Below are 21,387 nucleotides of genomic sequence, written 5' to 3'. Positions count from 1 at the left end.
GCACTGCTGAGGATGGGAGAGAAAAGAATCTCTTGTTAGTACTGCAATAAGTACAGGCGGAAGTAGATGATAACCTTTTCTTGGGGTTAGTCAATGGGAAATACATTTTTGATTAAGAACCATAAAGGAAGATGATTTTTGATCACTGCCAAAGTACTGTCCCATTATATCTGCCAAATGCTCAAGGTGAATAATTGTCATTAGTCTTTCTGAGTGACAAGTTGACAAACAGTAGGTATGTATATTTGTATGGGCATGCGTGTATGCATGTGTTTGTAAAGGTATAGATAAAAGAACAAAGAATTTTGTTTATATTCTAGCCCTTTTTCGAGAATGGGCTTATATCGAATTACAATTTGTCTCAATGTAGAACCTCATAAATCTTACGCTTAATCAAATCTCTTTTCATCCAATTATTGGGCCTGGGGCAACAATGCCAGATGAAAGTGTGGTGTAGAAGAGCCAAGATGCAGTAAATGATCTTTGACCTATTGGTCAGTGGTTTAAATCCAAGCTTGTTGAGAGGTGGCTGAAAGTGATTTGTTGTCCTGCTGGCTGCGAGCTGGTGGCCAGAACCTAGTTGTTAGCTGACTCTACAGTCTACAGAAAAGCCCTGAATTCAGTCCCCCCCACCCAGCCCCCAACAGAACTGGGCTTACCTGTCTAGCAGATGATCTTTATCTTGAGGGGATATAGAGTTAATCTGTGAAAAGGCTGCTTCAAAATGGCCCACCGCTAATGCTGTTTGGTGAGTGATTTGTGGATTTCAATCTCTGAGCTAGCAATAAGGGGAACTTACAACTAATGAGGAACTCAATTTTTCTTGAACTGGAGCTATTTTAAAAAGAAAGCATTAAAAAGGATTTTGGTTCCGTTTCATGAAAATGAGCTGCAATTGTGCAAGTCAGTCCAACTTCAGAACTCAGCCCTAAGTGCACCAAACTTACCAGGTCCAGCCTTGCCATGACCTCATGCAAGACCTACTAGAGGCATTGAATCAATACTGAAATGCTCCAGTGAGTCTCTCCCAGAGATGCCCTGAGCATTACAAACTCAGTGAGCCCAGAGATGGAAGCCACATTTCCCAACCCCTCACTCCCTGCCCCTGCAACTGTGGGCCTTGCTAGCTAGGAAAATGTGACCTTGTATTTTAAATGTTAGTATTTTGGGGTAATATCACCAGCTTAGATGTACCAATCCTTCTTTTCTAAAATGATACTGATGTAAATTAAATGTAAACATACTAGTGCTCACATCTCAACTGATTGACTTCTTGGGTAAGCCTTTTAGGACATTGCTATGAGTACACGTGCATACCTGCCATTCTAGCGTTCAGTATTCTGCTGCTGTTTATTCATAGGGATTTGCATTTTATAATTATTTATTTGTTTTTATATTTATCATGTGTTTCTCCAGTAGGCTGACACTTCCAGGAGGCAAGGACTTTGTTTTGTGTGTTTTTAGGTACACTGCATCTAGCAAGTGCCTGCTACATAATGGGTACTCAATAAACAGCTGTGGGATAAATGAATGAATGAGCACACTTGTTAGGAACATATTTACATGCCTGTGTGAATGGAGGAGGGCGTCTAGAAAGAGGAAAAGTGTGGGAGAGTAATTTTATAACTAATCAAGTTGTGGGCATGGAACTTAATTACAAAAGAGACAATATAAATGCAAAAAATTCAGAGCTCTTCAGTGAGGCAGAGTGGAATCAGAAAAGCTTTGGTGCTTCCTTGCTGGCTTTGCAGTTCACTAACTATGAGCTAATTTTCTTCTTAAATGTGTTTGAGAAGCTTTATTTCTTTCATATTTCAGAGTAGGAAACAGGCTCTATGTCAGTTCAGATTCTCACAATTTCCCACCTGGGTTTATGGCAAGAGTTTTCTAACTAACTTCTCTGATCCAAAATCTTCCAGCCCCATCTCAGACCCCTCCTTCCTGGAGCTGACAAGGAAATCTTTCTAAAATGCAAATCTGATCATGCCATGCTGCAGCTTGAAAGCTTTCAATTGCATCAGATTGCCTTTAGGATAAAATCCAAACTTTTAGTGTGGCTTATAAGGCCTTTCTTGATCTTACCCTTCTCTGTTCCTCCACTCTCATATCTCATACCTTCTGTCCAAACATGGCAGCTCTTCCAAGCCTAGCTGCCCCACTGCTCTGTGCTTTTGCAAATGATAGTTCCTTACTTCCCTTTGTCTAATTAACTCCTTTCCTTCCTTCAACATTGATTCAGGTTTCGCTTCATCCAGGAAGTGTGTCCTGATACCACTCCTCTACTCTCCCAAGGCCAGGTCCCCCCAGACATCTTTCTCTCATGCTCCATTACTCTGTGGTAGCCCAGAGCACCCAGATAAGTCTATTGTGATTGAGTGACTCTTGTCTGAGCTTTCACCAGCTGTTGAGCACCTTCAGGTACTCTTTTCTTCCATCTCTGATTCTCTGGTACTCATGGAACCTATGCATAATAGATGCTTAATGAGTGTGTGTTGAGGGAATTAGGGGCTCATTCACTGCCTGGTGGCACTTTGGTTGGCTGTTGATGACAGACTTTGAAGTGTGTAGGGACTGAGGGTCAAGTGTAAGGGAGAGAATGAGGGAATGATTGTTGGTCTGCTGAGGTTAGCTGATTAGTTAGTTGTCGGGTCTTTGTTTTACTCAGTGTTAAATCTAAAGCAAAGCCAGGCAAAATAAAACAAAAAGCCACTGGAAGAAAAGGTGAACATTTTTTGGCTGGGCTGATGATAATGTGACCTAGAAATAAATGATCTCTTCCTCCTTTGAAATCCCATATTTCTCTTACAGACCTGACTTTATATTGTGGTTACGTATGCTCTCAGTTTGTTGTAGCAGTCAGCTTACATTAAGTTATACTGTGTAACAAACAACTTCAACATCTATCTGGCTTACAACAACAAAGGTTGACAATGTGCTGTGTTACATTTCTATCATGATTTGTCATGGCTCTGCTCCTTGTCAGGACCCAGGCTAATGGAGAAAAAGCCCCATTTCTGTCTGGGATATTATTGGGCTCATGGCAGAGGAAAAAGGGAAATCATGGCAAAGTACACATCTGGCTTTTTAAACAATTGAAATATAATTGACATATAACATTACATTAGTTTTAGGCAAACAACATAATGATTTGATATATGTATAATATTATGAAATGATCACTACAATTAGTCTAATTAATAACCATCACCACATATAAAAAATACAAATTTTTTTCTTGTGATGAGAACTTTTAAGATTTTCTCTGTTAGTAACTTTCAAATATACAATACAGTCTGATTATCTACAGTCATCATGTTATACATTACATCACCAGGGCTTATTTATTTTTTAACTGGAATTTTGTACTTTTTACCACCCTCTCCACCCCCTGCCTCTGAAAACCACCAATTTGTTCACTGTATCAATTTGTTTGTTGTTAGATTCCACATATAAGTGAGATCACATCTGGCTTGAATTCTTCTGCCTGGAAACACTGCCTCTGCCTATATTTCCTTAGCTAAAGCAAATCCTAAGTGGAGATGTATTATACTCCCATGGGAGGGAGGGTCACTAAAAATTATGAATAGTAATGCAGTTTATCACACTCTCCCACTGGAGTGTAGACTCTTGGAGGGCAGGAGTTTTTGTGTTCTCTGCCTTACAAGCCTCAAATGTTGCCAAAGCACATTACTTGTTTTTTTGAAATAAAGAGCAGAGGTGGTATGCTTCAGAAATAATGAAAATTTATTTGGAATACCACTCTCTTTTATCAGCAATTATGTTTCACTTTGTGTGATACTAATTACTTAAAAGCCCTTATTATTTTTTCCATTAAATATTTAATGAGTAACATTAATTTGAATATGTTAATCTGTTGCTTGCAACAGTATTCTACATCATTGACAGAGGTATGTCCCATTTCCCCAACTAGTCTTGACCAATTGCTTGACACTAGTTCTCCATTATTTCCTCCATAGCAAATTCCATAGCTTGTACTTAAGACCCTCTGTGATCTGGCACCAAGCAACAACATTTCTAGCTTTATTCCTGGCTACTTGTGCTGCTCCCCACTTACAGTTACAATGAGTTGCTCCCTTTCCCTTTGTGTGTTCCGTGCTTTCCCACCTTAGTGTCTTTGCTCTGATGGTTCACTCTGCCTGGAATGACTTTGTCCCATCAGCATATGTTCAATTCTTTCTCAGTCCTCACAATGAAGATTAAGTACTACTTCTCTCACAAAGTCTTCCCGGATCACCTAGGGAATGCAATCAACACCCACACGTCATGCCCTTTATATTTTTCTTTTGGAAATTAATTTGCTTTATCTTGTCAAGGAGGTTAGGACACAGGCTTTGTATAATTAGAACAGAATTTGAGGGTCTACCACTGAACCTCTTCTCAAAACTTGGCTGAATTTCTTATCCCCTGAGTCTTAACTACTTCATTGTAAATAGAGAATAGGAATAATAACATAACATATTGGAAAAGTTATGTGAAGTGATCTATCACCATCCCTGACATATAGGAAGTACTCAGTATATGAAAGTCATTACCTAATATAGTTATGTATTCACTGGATAGGATTTCTCTGCTTCACCTTTTTAGTTCCCTTGGTGACATCGCACAGAGTAGGTACAATGTAGATATTTGTTGAGTGAATGAATAAATGAATGAATGTGAAATGATGCTAGAAAAATGACCATGAGGCTCACCTTTCAGTGAAATCAATGTTGCTAGACTGAGTGTTCATTCTTTTCCCTGTGGCTGAGTTTGCCTAGATTTTTAATAACCTACGTCCAGTGGTAGCTGGCCCATATCCAGTGGTAGGGTGGGGAGAGAGATGGAAACTGTTACAAAAACACTTAGAAGGTGTCCCCTGGTGGGGGATCAAAGAAAGTGGAATGAATATTCTTCCAGCGTATTTGCAATAGGAAATTACTGTCCAGTGAACCCAGATACAACTGTTTTTTGTGTCATCCCAATAGTTGATTAGAAGTGTCTTATTTTTTCTTCCTCTCGTTATGGCAGACTGAATAAATAGTTATATCAAAAACTGGGTCAAGAATTTACATTGTAAATCCTTGATGTACTGCAAACATTTATTGAATGGTAAGTGGCAACTCTAGAGCAATCATTTACCAGGTCAACAGAATGCTGTTTGGAAAAATCACAATCTATATATTTTGGAAATCTTGTGATACATTAGTGTTTTCAAAGAAATGCAATTTCTCTTCTATAAGGCATAAATAATGTCACAGCTCATTTTAGAGCACTATATTCATTTAACTCTCCCAAAAGGGACTCTTTTAAATCAAGCAAAATATCACTCCTTTCTTAAATTGACAATGTTGTCAGAGTTTTGGATCATTGTCCCCCAGAAAGACAACTACAGGAACTGCTTAAGTGGCAACAGAGGAGGCGTCTAGGTCATGATTAAACTGGAAGCCTCAACTCAAAGCCAGAGTGGAGCTCAGCCACTGGGTTAGTTCTCAATATGGAGGTAACTTGATCTTTGGACACACTTTTTAGTAAATCAGACTCTTTCCCTGTGTTTTAATTTTCTTTTATCAGTGTAACAAATTACCATAAACTTAGTGTTAAAACAACACTAATTTATTCTCCTATCATTCTAGAGATCAGAAGTCTGAAATGAGTCTTACAGGGCTAAAATCAAGGTGTCAGCAGGCTTGGTCCTTGTCAAGGCTCCAAGGCTTCCACTTTGAGAGACTGTTAACATTCCTTGGCTTGTGACATCTCTCTAATCTCTGCTCCTGTGGTCACATCGTCTTCTCTTCTACTGTGGTCAAAACTTCCCCAACCTCCCTCTTATAAAGGCATTGTGATTACATTTAGGGTCCACCCTGATAATCCAGGATATCTCCCTACTGCAAAACCCTTACATTTAATCACATCTGCCAAGTCCCTCCCTTTGCCATATAAGGTGGCATTCCCAGGTTCTGGGAACTAGGACACCAACATCTTTGAAGTACCATTATTCAGCCTACCACACGTTGCCTTTCAAAAGGTTTTCTGTATCCAAAGGTTTTCTGTATCCAGACTATAAAGTTGACTTTTTGAAAACAAAGAATAAAGTACTGGCTTTCCCAGAAGGGAAAAATAAGGTGTTTCAAAAGGCTATAGATTGGGGAATATTCTGATTTTTCCTCTAAAGTGTGACTCGTGGTTTGGCTACCACAGCACAGTTTGTTCCTGTCATTGTGTGAGTTTGGATTTGTTTCTACATTGACATTCAAGGGGCACAAATCCATTGATGTGATGTTGAGCTATGAGAACCATCACAGGACTCATTTCATCTGGCACAAAACAGATCTGCTGGCACTTAATAGTCTAATCAGGTATTTATATAGTCCCTCCCCCATACCACCTATGGTCACCGTGTAATCCCAGGAGACTAGGATCACACTGCAAACCTAGTAAATTACTTTTCAAAGTGGAATTGATTCTTAATCTACTTGAAATTAGATGTGGAAAAATTCATCTCCACCTTCTTCAATTATTGTATCTTTCCTTATAACTCTGGGCAGAAAATAGTTTAAACCTTAATTCTGATGGTTCTTAATTTTATGAGTTTCATTAAAACCCCTGAGAGGCATTTAATATAATGGAGTTCAATGCTGATATTCAAATGCATTTCTTCTGAAATAGATTTTTACCTTTTATTATAGAGATTGAGCTCCCATTTTGAACACATATGTTCTCAGTGCTCATGCTAATTTCATTGCTTATCTTTAAAACTGGCATATCATTGTTATTGTTATTATTATTAATTATTGTGTATTGACCAAGTTGAATGCCTCATTCTCAAGGGATTGCTGTCAGAGTTATATAATACAAGAACAATGGCTAAATGTTGTTCATTTTAAATGTGAAATTATAAATCAATTACAGTGGTGGCTAAAACCCCTTCATGACATGCCACAATTTACTTCCAATGACATTTAAACCTATCTCACATGCTGAACAATCTGTAATAAATTATGATTTTTTTTTTTTTTTTGCTTCTGAAATGAAGCTGTAATTATGACAGTTGAATTCTTGTTCTGGGAAATAAGGTGGCATTTAATTCCTTGAGAACAAATGACACTCACAAAAGAACAGTTAATTATTCTCAGCTGCAAAGGAAAGGAGTAGGGGAGAGAAAAATTATGAAAAAGAACATGGTAGCACTTTATGTGAAGTATCTATTAAGTAATCCTTAACTAAGGCTGAACTACATTTGAACTTCTGGGCTGCCCCTGAGCCCAGGTAACACTTTTTGTTATTTCAGTTCTCAATAAAATCCAAACAGGAGGAATTAGCAACTTGAAACTTCCTCTATTCCTTGCACATGATAATATAAATGTTCTCACAATCAGCCTTGGTTCCAAGAATGCAGACCTACATTCTAACGCAGTTAAATCAGACCCAGTGGGTAGCATGGTATTAGTTTTCAATTACAGCCTTCCTAATTCAGGGCTTTAACTGCTGTAGTTATTCAATCCATATTGCAAATAAAGGGAAAGGAAAGCATTGCACCTCCAGAATTTGTTGTGTTGTTGTTTGTTTCTAGTTTAAACAGCAACTGTGCTTCCATTGGCTTTTCTCTGCTGGCCCTTTCCTGTTCATTCTGGCAAGAAGCCCCAGTGCAATTGAATATGCCAGCAAACAGGAGGCCACTCTTCCTTGCTAGTTCTGACACCATCAGCTGCGATGTTAGTAGCCTGCTATTAGAGACGCCTCTTTCTTTGACTTCCCTTTCTTCCTTGGGAGGAATAGATACTCTAGAGAAGGGCCCTGCTGAGTGGAATTCCCCATTTTGACTGCAATTAGGGATTGTGACTTGATTGATTTGGGGGCTCTCTGAAATGTAGCAGGATCAACACAGTTGCACACAAAACAAGGCATAATCCACTGGGTTAAATTAATGTTAAATCAGAGATGATTGGATTAATTGCTATTACATTTTATCTTCTGTGCACATGTGCTCTTGGCAGGCTTTCAGAGCCTTTTTAAAATTAGCTTAGAACTGGATGGAAATGGTACAGGTGCAAATGATTTGTGCACTGGGTCTTTCAAGTACACAGTGGGCTCATAAGAAGGTGCATTTTTTTCCAAATCATATTTTGGATGTGATTTACAGAAATCTGCACGGAGAATAAACTTGGCATCACAATACAGAAGGTATAGATGTGTTAAATGGCAAAAGGACCCTGTTGGCTAGAATATAACTTGGAAAATGGATCTCCTTCATACTGTGGCCTTGGCACTATACCTCTGTTCAGTTTTCTTCCCTTACATGCTTTTCTGCCCTCGTGAGAGTCTGTAGGGTTCTGGAGACCGATGTAACAGAGCACTTAGTATGGCATCTGATACCCCGGAATGTATTCTTCAAAACCTACATCCCTTCAACAAATTTTAAGGGTGAAAAGTTGATACGATGGTTGTTAACAGGATGAATCTGTTTAACAGAAAAAGTGTGGAATGATCAGTTCAGGGGCATAAGGCAAAGATAATCAAAGGCTGGTATCTTTTATGTACCCTTTTGCCCATCAGCCAGTGGCTCAGGGTCACTGCCAGGCTGATGGTCTAGAAACCTGCTAAGCCACTGGGAGGAAAGTTTACATTTTTGTACTTTAGGAAATGGGGTGCATCAACAGCTCTTTTTTAAGACCATTGTGTGCACAGCACTATAAACAGGTACTGTGGAGGAGACAAAGACTTCATTCTGGGGCTGGTCATATTTTGGATCAATACAAATAAGCAGGTGAGAGCATGATTTCTTCTTTTTCTTGGCTCGTTTCACTCTGCCAGCAAGGTCAGGCTCCTGAGAGCAAGCAGCGAATATCACAGGCATTTTCCTGCCCTGGGAAGTCTCCCTTCTGTAGGCCCTTTGCCTCTCATGCGTTTGCTATTGTCTAGTTTCCCTGACCTAAGCATCTTGGCTATTTCTCTGGCCTTGCCTGGCTCATCCCTGCTGCAAGCCCTGTTCAGACAGGGGACCTTCTCCATGTGACCTGGTTTCTCAGACAGGTCTCTGCTTGACCCCTGTCTTTCAGCCTCCCTTGTTTCCCCTCATGGACACTTGTTCCCAGCCTCTATTCCACGCTGTGTCAGTTTCCCAAAGAAAGTGCATTTTGATCTATGCAAATATCCAAATGCAACAATAATTGGGAACTGAGCTCTCAAAATTATTTCAGTTTATTAAAAAATATATCTCACCTTTTTATATATTATTTTGAAAGGTAACATATTTGTGATTACGTTCACATGATGCCAACAGGTACAGTGAAAAGAAAGTTTCCTTCCCATCCATGACCTCTGGTGTTCCAATTCCCCACTTCAGAGACAACCACTGTTATGGGGTTTTATTTTTCACCTGTTCTTCCAGAAACATTATATGCATATAAAACACACATACATGTATCCTCCACCTCAGTTTTACACACAAATGTAATGATAGCATACTCTGCACATGGTTCTATGTCTCTTGCTTGTTGTTTGCTTAAATCTATGTGGAAGATTGTCCCATATCAGTACCATTCTTTTTAAAGTGTCCACAGTGTTCCTGGATGTGTTATAATTTATTGAACCTGTCACCTACTGATGGGCATTTAAGCTGTTTTCAGTTTTCTGCTTTCATAATGTTTGAACCTAATTTTTAATATTCTTATGCATTATATCTGAGAATAAAATTCCTATAAATAAAAACTTAAAGATATTATTACAAAACTTCAACTGCATTTTATGTGAAGTTATCACACTTAAGAAAAGGGCACAGAAACATATGTGCCCCTCAGTAAATCATCACCAGTGGAAAGCCTGTGTAACCACAGTTGGGGTCAAGAAAGACAGTTTGCCATCACCTCAGATAGCCCCTTCCTAGTCCATTCCACTTCTTGCCTGTTTCCCTCCTCCACTTCTTTAATCTTAATACTATAATTTAATTTTTCTTGCTTTTGAACTCTATATAGTTGATTTATAGAGCACTATAGATAATGTTTGTGTCCCCCCAAAATTCATATGTTGAAACTTAATCCCCAAAGTGATGGTGTAGGAGGCAGGTCTTATGAGAGGTGATTAGGCCATGAGGGTGGAGCCACTGTGAATGGGATTAGTGCCCTTTTAAAAGAGGCAGACATCTCCTTCACCTCTTCTTCCATTTGAGGACACAGTGAGAAGACAGCCATCTGTGGACCAGGAAGCGGAGACTCAGACTCTGAATGCGCTAGCAACTAGCAACTTAATCTTGGACTTCCTGGCCTCCAGAACTGTGAGAAATAAATGTTTTTTGTTTAAGCCACTCAGTCTAGAGTATTCTGTTATAGTAGCCTAAACAGGCTAAGACACAAAGTGTGCAATTTTTGTGTCTTGCTTCTCTGCTCATTGTATTTGTGAGGGTCGTCCTTGTTGTTTCATGTAGCTGTAGATAGGTCATCTTTATTGGTGTGTATTATTCTGTTGAATGAATGCACCACAAATTATTTATCCATTCTGTTGGTGAACTTTGGGTTCTTTGCAAATTTGGCTAATTTGAATAGTGCTGCTATGCATACACTACTACTGGGTATATGATCTGGGAATGGGGTTGTTGGATGATGGGCTCTATTTAAGTTCAACTTTAGCATATAATGAGAAACTGTTTTCCAAATTTATATTCATAACAGCATGTATAAGAATTCCCATTGCTCTACATTCTTGCAAATACTCCATAACATCATTCTTTCTTTTAAACATTCTGATAATTGCATAGTGGCATATCACTGGGGTTTTAACTCATATTTTCTCGATTACTAATGAAGTTGAGTATGTTTCCTTACATAGATATTCTCTTTGTGAAGTGCCTGTTATGGTTTCTTGCCCATTTTTCTTTTGGACAGTAAGAGCTCTCAGAGTATTTTATATATTCTTGACTGTTGTTGGTTTTATGGATATAAAGCAAACATTTTCTTCCAATCTATGGTTTGCCTTTTCACTTTCTTAATGTTATCTTTTGGTGAAAAATGTTCCTAGTTTTAGTGTAGCCCAATTCAAAGACTTTCCCTTTATGGTGATTTTTCTTTCTTTGTGGCATGTGTGTTGCTTAAAAAATATTTCCTTAGTTCAATGTAATGAAGATATTCTCTTATATCCTAAAGTGTTACTGTTTGCCTTTATCTTCTGGGAATTGATATTTTGCTTGGCAGGAGGTACGAGTCAAGTTTCCTTTTTCCCACAAGGATATCCAACTGACTCAGCACCATTTACTTAAAAGGCTATCCTTTTACCTCTGATTGCATTGTTATGTTGTCATAAATCAAGTGACTGTATATTTATGGATCTATTTCTGGACTTTCTTTTTTATTCCATTGGTCTATTTGTCAAACTGTCACCAATATCATATTTCTTAATTATAGTAGCTTTATAATAAATCTTGCTATCTAGTGGAGCAACTTCTCTCATCTTGTCTATCTTGAAGAGAGTTTGCATATTTTTAGCTACTTGCATTTCCATATAATTTTAGAAATGGATTGTCAGTTTCCTCAGAAAAAAATGTTGGGGTTTTAAATATGATTTCTTTGACTCTATAGAAAATCCAATGGAGAACCAATATATTTGTAATACTGAGTCTTGTATTACTGGAATCCTATGCTCATGAATGAGATTGGTCCATAATTCTCCTTTCTTATAATGGTTTTATCAGGTTTTGGCATCAAGATCATGCTAGTCTCATAAAAATGAGCTATTTTTATATTCTCTAAGGGGCTTGTATAGATTTGTAGTTATTTCTTCACCAATAAAACTTGGATCTGGAGTTTTCTTGGTAGGAAGATTTTTATTTACTGATTTAACAAATTTAATAATTATAGGACTATTCTTACTTTCCTATTTCTTTGAATTTTTTTAGGATTTGTGCATTTCACTATATATATTTAAATTATTTTTTAGGGCATTTTTAGTTTCATAACAAAATGTAGAGGAAGGTATAGATATTTTTGATATACCCCCTGCCTCCACACATGCATAGTCTTTTCCATTATCACTCACCAGAATGGTACATCTATTACCAAGGATGAACCTACATTGACGCATCATAATCATCCAAGTCTATAGTCTACTTTAAGGTTCACTTTTTGTATGCTCTGTATGGGTTTGGACAAATGTATAATGATATATATTCATTGTTATAGTATAGAGAGTATTTCCACTGCCCTAAAAATACGTTGTACTCTTCCTATTCATTCCTTCCCCAACCCTCACCCCTTGGCAACCACTGATCTTTTTAGTCTCTATAGTTTTACCTTTTCCAGAATGTCATATAGTTGGAATCATATGGTATGTAGTCTTTTCAGATTTGCCTCTTTCATTTAGTAATATGAATTTAAGTTTTCCTCATTTCCTTTCATGGCTTAACAGCTCATTTCTTTTCAGCACTGAATAATATTCCACTGTCTGGATACACCACAGTTTATCCATTCACCTACCAAAGGACATCTTGGTTGCTTCCAAGTTTTGACAATTACGAATAAAGCTGCTATAAACATCCATGTGTAGGTTTTTTTGTGAGGACATAAGTTTCCCACTCCATTGGGTGAATACCAAAGAGCATGCCTGCTGGATTGTGTGGTAAGAGTATGTTTACTTTTGTAAGAAACTGCTAAACTGTCTTCCAAAGTGGCTGTACCATTTTGTGTTCCTACAAGCAACAAATGTGTGTTCCTCTTGCTCCAAATCCTTGCCAGTGTTTGGTGTTGTCAGTGTTTCAGATTTGGGTCATTCAAAAGATTTGTAGTAGTATTTCATTTTTGTCTTAATTTGCATTTCCCTGATGGCATATGATATGGAACATCTTTTCATATATTTATTTGCTATCTACATATCTTCTTTGGTGAGGTGTTTGTTAAGGCCTTTGGCCCATTTTTTAACCTGGTTGTTTTCTTATTGTTGAGTTTTAAGAGTTCTTTGTACATTTTCATTAACAAAATATTTGGTCAACCATCCTTTGTCAGTTCTATTTTTTGCAAATATTTTCTCCCAATCTTTGGCTTGTCTTCCAATTCTTTTGAATTGCCTTTTGCAGAGAAGAAGTTTTTAATTTTAGTAAAGCCCAGCATGTCAACTATTTCTTTCATGGATCATGCATTTGGTGTTACATCAAAAAAGGCATCACCATAGTCAAGGTCATCTAGGTTTTCTCTTATGCTATTTTCTAGGAGTTTCATAGTTTGCATTTTACATTTTGACCTATGATACATTTAGAGTTAAGTTTTGGAAAGAGAGGTCTGTGTTTAGATTCTTTTTTTCTTTGTTTGTTTTTCTGCATGTGAATCTCTGGTTGTTCCAGCACTATTTATTTCTTAAACAGATTAGCTTTGCTCCATTGTATTATCTTTTCTCCTTAGTCAAAGATCAGTTGACTATATTTATGGGGGTGTATTTCTAGGCTCTCTATTCTGTTCCATTGATCTATTTGTACATTATTTTTGTCAGTACCTCACTGTCTTCATTACTACAGCTTTATAAAGTCTTGAGGTTGGGTAGCATCAGTCTTCCAACTTTATTCTTCAATATCATGTTGGTTATTCTGCGTATTTTGCCTCTTCCCATAAACTTTAGAATCAGTTTGTCAATAACCATAAAATAACTAGCTGGGATTTTGAATGAGCTTGCCTTGAATCTGTAGATTAAGTTGTGAAGAACTGACATTTTGATACCATTGAGTTCTCCTATCAATGAACATGAAATATCTCTCCATTTACTTTGGTTCTTTGATTTTGTTCATTAGAGTTTTGTAGTTTTCCTTGTATAAATCTTGAACATATTTTGCTAGATTTATACCTAAGTATTTCATTTTTGGGGGTGCTGATGTAAAGGATATTATGTTTTTAATTTTAAATTCCACTTGTTCATTGTTGGTTTATAGGAAAGCAATTGACTTTTGTATATTAATGTTGTATCCTGCAACCTTGCTGTAATTGCTTATTAGTTGCAGGTTTTTTTTGATTCTTTGAGATTTTCTACATAGACAATCATGTCATTTGTGAACAAAGACAGTTTTATGTCTTTCTTCCCAATCTGTGTACCTTTCATTTAATTTTCCTGTCTTGTTACATTAACAAGGATTGACAGTACCACTTTGAAAAGGACTGGTGAGCATTTTGTTATAGTTTCAACAATATCTTCTTAAGATCTTTTTCACAATATTGTCTTGTCATTTTTTAAAATATCTTCTGACATTCTCCATTTCTAACTTAAATTGATTATTTGTGGCTTTTCTCTTTTTTTCTTGATCTGTGTCTTGGAGAGGTCTCTCAAATGCATTGCTTCTTATAATGAAACAACTTTTGGTCTTGTCAATACTGTCTATTTTATGTATGTTTTCTATTATATCAGTTTCTATTCTTACCTTTCAGTTTCTTTTCTTTTATTTAGGTTTATTTCACTGTTCTATTGTTAACTTCATGAGACAGATGTTTAGCTTTTGATTTCATCTTTTCTTCTTTTGTAATGAATACCCTGCATTTCCCTCTGAGAATGGGCCTAGCTGCATTCCACAATATTTTGATTATCATAAGTTAGTCAAATAATAAGTATACTTATTAATTCATATATATATGGAGATTTTCTATGTTTTTTTGTTAGTGATTTTAAGTTTAATAGATTTGTAGTTATAGAAAATATTTTGATCAGTAAAATCCTTTGAAATTTGTTGAGTTTCCTTGATGACTTAGCATATAGTCAATTTTTAACAATGCATAGTGTGTGTGTGCAAAGAATGGGTATTCTGCAGTTGTTGGGTACTGTTTTCTACAAGTCAATTAGTTTAAGTCTATTAATTAGTTTAAGTCAATTAAGTCTATTAATCATGCTGTTCAGGTCTTCCAAATGTTTACTGATCTTTTCTCTACTTCTATCATTTACTGAGAAAATTGTGATTGTGTTTTCCACTATGATTATTGGCTTTTCTATTTCTCCTTGTAGTTCTATATTTTATTTCTATATTTTGAGATTGTGATATTAGGTAAACACAAATTAAGAAAGGATTAAAATGGTTGACCCTTTCTTATGTTTCCCTCTTTGTCTCTAGTTATGTGTTTCATCTATTTTGATACTAGTATAGTTTAATTAGCTTTTTTGTATTAAACAATCATTAGGATTGCAAGTGTGGGTGGCAGTAGTGTCTGTGGAGACCACGGCTGTGACAGCACTCCAACTCACTCCTAGCTCCAGTCTCCATCATAGAGCCGGGGAGAGAGCCTCCGCCAGTGACCCAGGGCAGCACAGGAATCCAGACCCGAACTCCAAGTTGGGAGACAAGCTGAGCAAGAAGAAGGGGTACAATGTGAATGATGAGAGGGCTAAGGACAAAGACAAGAAGGCCAAAGGAGCTGGGACAGAAGAGGGAGAAACCCCGAAGGACAATTAGACCCAGGGTGCTGCAGAGACCCCAGAGGTGAAGGAGGACAAGGAGGAGAAGCTGGAGAAGGATGCCTAGGATGCTGCCAACAAGCCTGAAGACAAGGAAGGTGAGAAAGACAAAGAGGCGGCCAAGGAAGACACTCTGAAGGCAGAGACGGAGCAGACGGAGGGAGCTGAGTAGAAGCCGGGGCCCCCAAAGGATGCTGAGCAGGAGCCGGCGGCTGCCTCCGGCCAGCTGCAGGTGGCAACGCCCCTAAAGCTTTGGAGACCTAGGCTGCGGAGCCCTTGGCCCCACCAAGGATGACAAGAGCAAGAAGGGAGAGGAACCCACAAAGCCTCAGGCTCCTGCAGCTCCTGCCGCGCAGGAGACAAAAAGTGACGGGGCCTCATCTTAAGACTCAAAACCCGGCAACACTGAGGCTGCCCCATCCTCCACGGAGACCCTGGCAGCCACGGAAGCACTCAGTTCCATGCCTAAGGCCAAGCCCCTGCAGCTCCCACAGACGAGGTCAAACCTGCCGAGACCCCAGCAGCTAATTCCGATCAAACATTAGCAGTGAAAGAGTAAGAAGGACAACCAATGGAATGAAGAATACCGCTTAACAACAACCTGTCTCTCTGACTCCTTCTCTGTCTTTTTGTCTCTCTGTCTCTCTCCTATACTAACTTGTTTCAAATTGGAAACAATGGTATGTGTTGCCAAGAACGAGCATGTGGTCCTATCAAGGGAGGGAGGGTGTTGGGAGAATCCAAATAGTATTTTTGTGGGTAAATACCTAATATACTTTCAGTCAACTCTACCAATCAGTCCTGGATTTTAAAGATCAATGTCTGAAAGTACAGTACATCTTTTGTACCTGAACTGCTGTTACATGCACTCCGCCACTAAGATCCGAACATCTTGTCTTCTGCAAGGGGATTGGGAGTGATGCGTTTGATTCTGCCCACAGGGCCTGTGCCGAGGCAATCGGATGTTCATGAAGCCAGCATTTTCTGTTTTCTTTTTCATTTACAGCTTTCTTATTTTGATTTTTTTTTTAATGTTGTGGATGAATGCCAACTTTCAGACAGCCTGCTTAGCCTGTTCACATGTATCTTGATGCCAATACTCCATTCTTCCTCCCCAGGTCTTTTTGGGAGCAACAAACATTCTTTCATCCTACTTAGCCTCCCTAGATTTCTCATGACCAGTTAATGTATGTCCATGGTTGGGTGCACCTGTAATTCTGTTTACTGGTCAGTGGAAATGAAAAAAAAAGTCTGCATTCATCGCAGTTCCAGTTTTCTCTTCCATCCTGTCACAAACTCCAACACACCACTCATTAGAAAATGGAAAAAAAAATAAAAAAACAAAAAAAAATGTGTACAGCAGATGCATTGAAATTATATGTAATTGTGTAAATGGTGCAGCAGTAATAAAGATAAACAATTAAAATAAAAAAGATTGTAAGTGGTATCTTTTCCATCCTTTAATTTTCAACTTTTTGTTCCTTATTTTGAGATGTATTATTTATAATCAACAAATAGTAAATTTTACAAGTTCAATATGACCACTTTTGTCTTTTAATAGGAGCATATAATTACTGACATTTTGGGTTTAAATCTCCTATTTTATATTCATCTTCAATTAACCTAACTTTCTTTATGCTGTTTTCCTTCTTTCTTGCCTTGTTTTTTTTGGTAGATTTTTCTTAATATCCTATCTTTGCCCTCCTCCCCCCAATCAACATTAGCTTGGTAGCTATACAATTACTATTCTTTCAGTGGTTATCTTGAATAATACAAGGTGCATCTTTAAATTATCCAAAACTAATATTGCTTGATTCTTTTATCCATTTTCTTGACCCTATAATGATCTTGAAATACTTTAACTCCATTTACTACCCTCTCAACTTTTGTGCTATTTTTTGTCTTGTATCTTAATTCTAAGCACTGCTTCTTTGACTTTCTGTGTTTCATGTTTACTATTTTCTTCTTACTTTACTTTCAAAAACAGAAAAAATCCTATCTTCACAGAATTTATATTGCTATTGGGGGGACAGTCAAAATAAAAATAAATAACAAAACATAGAGTATATCAGATGATGATAAATATTTCAGAGAAAAATAAAGCAGGGAAGGATGATATGAAATGTTGGGAAGCATGGTTGAAATTGTAAATGAGGGTGATCAGGGAAGACCTTGAGGTTTGAGCAAAGATCTACAGGAGTTAAGAAATCTATGAAGAAATCTATAGAAGAGCATTTGTAGACACGGTACTTTCTATTTGTAAATGGAAAGGCTCTGAGGTAGAATTGTACCTGACATCTTCCAATATCAGCTAGAAGGCTGGGATGGCTGGAGTTAAATGAGTGTGAGAGTAGAAGTGATGATATCAGAAGGGTAGTGAGGTTTTTATGAAGAGGTAAAAAGGTGGGAGTCAAGTGATTTAACTAGGGCTTTGGTAGAAGGATTTTTGGCTTTTATTATGATATAAAACCCAATTTAAGAGAAACAATGGTAGTTGAATGCAAAATACAACTTTTTTTAGCTTACATTTTTAGAGGGCTTATTATACACCAGGCACTGTTTTAAGTTCCTTATGTGCAGGATTTTATTTCATAGTGTATAAGAAAAATGTAGATTTCACACAGGTTAATTAACTTACCCAGGCTCACAGCTTGTATGCAACAAAGCTAGGAGTCACATCCATGAGGTCTCTTAATTGTAATTCTACATTTCTCTGAATTGTCACTTAATGACAGAATATTTACCGATCATCTGGAGAGATCTAACTCTGAACACTATCGATGAGCTTTTCTGCTTCCTCTTATTTCAGTGCACATAGTGTCAGCAAGTGACCCCAAGATATTCAGTTGGTTTACCATGTGAATTATTTACTTGTTCTACGTTTTACTGACACATGCTACACACCTAATTCTGAGCCATTTTTTCAGAAATGCCTAATGCCAGTCCACAAGGATGGAGAAAGTTACCGTAAATGGATGCATCCAAACTAAACATCATTACTGAAAAAAAAAATTGTGTCTCATAGAGGACATTGGTATATGAGTTATTTTAACCTACGATAAGATCTTTCACCTATATCTGAGTGACTGGTTATGTTCCTTTTACACTTTTTATAATATAAAATACAAATTAAATGAATAGACTATACAAGAAAAACCTGTACTTGAAATAATCCCATGTTACATTTGTAATGTCACAAATGAGTAGTATATGCATTCTTTAGTCTATCACCTTTATCTTCATGCCTGATTAGCCCTCCTCAGAAGCAGGAATGCTGGCTAACCCAACCCCTGTGGTACAATCAGGGGGTTGTGCAATTCATTATGTTTTGTACACAATTTGGCTAGAAACCTGAAGATTTATTGATGCAATGTAAAATATTAGGTGGCAGGTAAAAATAGGCCTGTTAATGAATGTGATTAGAGCAGCAGCTGGAATGAATTGCAGTGTTTGCAACATCAATGGAATTAATAGACCTTAAAATATTCAGCGAATCAATTAAAAGTCTTCTTTGGGATTCAAAAAATGTGTGTTCATGTGCTTAACTTTAAAATGAGCACCGGGAGAAGAAATGGCCAAACCTTCTGTCAGAAAAGTGTTTAAAGAGTCCACAGGCGTCTGACTGTTTCTGGGTCCAACCAGCTTCTGAAGGAAGCCCTCGTGGGCTGAGTGGCAGGAAGCTCAGAACACAGGCTCCAGACTGTGCTTCCAAAAATTAAACAAGAGAAGCATGTGAGAGCAATTGAAATGGGTATCCTGGCCACACTCCCTGAGGTTCTGCAACCTCATTAACCTTTGAGAAGAGCACAGCTTCCTACCAGGATGAAAGAATAAAAGAAGATGATAGTTTCTTAAGCGTGTTCTTCTCTAATGGTCACCCCAAAGACCTTGAAAAGTTTCAATCCAGAAGTTTTGGGCTGAAGAGTCTTGTATAAAAGTCCTTGGGAGGAATTACTTGGACAGCATCATGTACAAGCAATGGAACATAGATATTATCTAGCATTCCCAAAACTAGATTAATTAGCACCCATTCCCCCAACTAACAAACAAATTAAATAAGCTTTTTAAAGCTATGCCTTTATGTCTTTGCCTCCAGGGAAGAGTCAAAGAAAGCACTCATTGTCCTCATAATTGTTTTACAATGAAAAGTTGAAAGTTTCTCTTTAAATTAGTATAAAGTAGAAGCATAAGATAATAAAGCGAGGGAAATTATTTTGTTTAGAGTATGATTGTCTAAAACCGTATTTTAATTTTGGGGCTATATTCATGCCTTATTCCATGGCTAAGTTCAAAAGATATCTTCTTGTTCGCAGGTTAACTACCTCCTACATGATTTCTTTTTTTTTTTTTTTAATTTCCCTCATAGACTTTATTTATTAAATTTTTTATTTTTTTGGCTGTGCTGTGGGGCTTGTGGGATCTTAGTTTCCCGACCAGGAATTGAACCCAGGCCCTCAGCCGTGAAACTGTGGTGTCCTGAACACTGGACTGCCAGGAAATTCCATCCTACACAATTTCTATGATATTTTTTTTCTTATTGCATCAGTAGGGAGCTGGGCAGGGTCAGAAATCGAGCTGTCATAACTTTTGCGAAGATGACTTCAGGATTTCTGAACCTGTAAAACATCCTACTGCTTTTTTAGTGCCCATGGCTCCAAGCTACAATGTTACCCCTAAATCTAAGCAGACAGAATGAAAGCCATCATGTATAGTGCTAAAGCACAAAGCAGAAAACTTGAAAATAGGTAAGAAATAGTTTTGAATTTATTTGAACGTCAGCACTAGAAGCAAATCGGTCAACCCGAGGAACATATGACATTAAGTTTGAGAGAGAAGCCTTTGCGGGTGTTTCAAGGAGCTTGGCGGTTGAGGTGCTGGTCCCTTATTATGCCATGTTTTGTGTCTAAATATATGGTTTTCCTTTCCCTTGATTTAGCAATGTCATGGATGCTACACTTATGCTTCACAGTCATGACTATAGACTTTTTATTTGACACATAAATGGAACAAAGTAAGAAGAAAAAAGAGTATGAAAAAATCCTGAAGTAATAGAGAAAGAGTTGAAGGAAGGGATAGAGAGAGATGAGGGTGTGTGGACACTTCAGATAGAAGGCCTGACGTATAACCAGTAGATAACTAAGTCTTGGAGATGTAACGCACAGCACAGTGACTGCAGACCACAACGCCACATTATAAACATCAAACTTAAGAAGGTACTAGATGTGAATTATTCCCACCACAAAACAGAAATGATAATTATTTCATGAGTGGTGGTGTTAGCTAATGCTATAAGGGCAATCATATTGCGATACAGAAATGTATCAAATCAACGTGTTGTACACTTTAAACTCACACAATGTTTATATGTTAAATATATTCCCACTAAGAAAAAAGAAGACCTGTTTCAAATTCACCCAGCTGGGATGAAAGGCAAGAAACAGGAGAACGGGGAGAAGAGGTTGGGGAAATGAGAGTATTTATCTCATGGCCACGAAGGAAAAGTTAGAGACTGTAGCCAGGGTGGTAGAAAACAGTGCTGAGTATCATCATGGTGCTAGTGACAGATTGCAACCTACGATTTATTTTTGGGAATCTTTGTAAATCAGATATTGGCGTGTTAAAGAGTGCCTATTTTTTGAACATTTGCCTTGGATGTACCAGTGTTTTTTTTTAATTTTTAAAAAATTAATTGATTAATTAATTAATTTTTGGCTGTGTTAGGTCTTCGTTGCTGCGTGCAGGCTTTCTCTAGTTGCGGCGAGAGGGGGCTACTCTTCGTTGTGGTGCACGGCCTTCTCACTGTGGTGGCATATCTTGTTGCGGAGCATGGGCTGTAGGAGCAAGGGCTTCAGTAGTTGTGACACATGGGCTCAGTAGTTGTGGCTCGTGGGCTCTAGAGCACAGGCTCAGTAGCTGTGGTACATGAGCTTTGTTGCTCCACAGCATGTGGGATCTTCCAGAACCAGGGCTCAAACCTGTGTC

The 21,387-nt window shown here is 37.8% G+C and overlaps 1 pseudogene; it reads left to right on the top strand.

The window, feature by feature from the left end:
• Positions 1-12,584: 12,584 nt before the first annotated feature.
• LOC116742231 lies at positions 12,585-15,964 on the top strand (annotated as a pseudogene).
• The last annotated feature ends 5,423 nt before the right edge of the window (positions 15,965-21,387 follow it).

Source organism: Phocoena sinus, chromosome 17 (genome assembly GCF_008692025.1).
Source record: "Phocoena sinus isolate mPhoSin1 chromosome 17, mPhoSin1.pri, whole genome shotgun sequence".
In the NCBI taxonomy this organism is placed as follows: domain Eukaryota; kingdom Metazoa; phylum Chordata; class Mammalia; order Artiodactyla; family Phocoenidae; genus Phocoena; species Phocoena sinus.
The sequence above is the reverse complement of the archived record's forward strand: the minus strand, read 5'-3'. Positions and strand labels throughout refer to the sequence as shown.